This window comes from Rhyacophila brunnea, unplaced genomic scaffold (assembly GCF_057557595.1).
Source record: "Rhyacophila brunnea isolate RB1 unplaced genomic scaffold, BYU_Rbru_1.0 scaffold_164, whole genome shotgun sequence".
Lineage (NCBI taxonomy): Eukaryota > Metazoa > Arthropoda > Insecta > Trichoptera > Rhyacophilidae > Rhyacophila > Rhyacophila brunnea.
In genome coordinates, this window is record NW_028232821.1 from 373,432 (window position 1) to 374,800 (window position 1,369).

Sequence of the window (1,369 nt, forward strand, 5' to 3'; positions counted from 1 at the left end):
TATTCAGCTATTTTCACTTTCTTGTCAAATTTTTTTTGTGCTTTTTTAACTCTCGTCATCCAGCTTCTGTCACTTGCAATATTATACTGTATGAAAATCCAATAAGATGCTCTTTAATGTTTGTAATGAAACTATCGAGCTTATGTAAGCTTCCGTGTATATTTTTACTAAAATTCTAAAAATTATGGTACAAATTCAATGTACTTTGATCCATGGTAATTACCAAAAATCGAATAAACATATTGTCTTCAATATATGAAAACAAAAATTTGTTCTATTGTAAATATATTGTGACTTTATCGGTAAATTTTATTTACTTTGCCCAAGATTATGAAAATGTATTTATTTGGATTTTTTAGATTATATTGACTGTTAGAATTCAAAAATTAATATATCAATCATATAAATTGTGCCCATGAAACAAAAAACACAAAATTTAAAGCTTTTAAAAGATTTTCAGCAAATTTAGCGATAAATCATGTTTCTCAGTATATATTTGAGACAAAAGAACGTTGTAATAAATAAAATCATATATCATCAAATAGAGTTTAAAAATCATTTTATATTCTATAGAATTTTTTTGGATTTCACGTCTGATGATGTACATCATGGCATGAAAATCATACAAGTTACAATATATTTGATAAAAAAAAACATGATATTTAAGACTCAAATTGGTAATTATGCATGTTTTTGCATCTACATGGTAAGCAATTTTGCAAAATATATAATAGTCACTTTTCTAAGAACACATTCGCATCAACACAAAAAAAATGACACGGTTTCTTAGATTTATTTCGATATTTCTTATATAAATTAAACCTTGCAGAATTTTTGGTTTATCTTATCTATGAATCACCAAATGTTAAATTTTCTTAGCTTCTGAATATAGAATTTATATATATGTTTATTTCGAAATACCATATAATAATCCTCTCTTGATTTGAATTTGAGATTGGGTTTTTTTCCATATATTTTTTGCTTCATGAATTACAAATAATTATATTTCTTTTTCTGTGTAATATTCAGTTCAACCGAGTTCTATGATATTAAACACAATCAATATTTTGAAGCCTTATTTTCGTTTTCTAATATATTATCTAATTAATTATGTACTTACGTGCTAATTTCTATTATTTCTTATATTCCTCAGATTATATTTGTGCCATATTTCAATTATTAATTTTTATTGTTTCAAAATATAACGTAAACACCAGTATTTGCGTCAAAAAATTATTAAAAATCTATTTTTCAAGTAGATTTATTCCTAAAAATACACGTTAATTACAAGACACAAGTATTCCATATAATAATAAAAACAAATTCATTCCTATAAAAAGATTAAGAAAAATTTTTATTTATCCAAGAG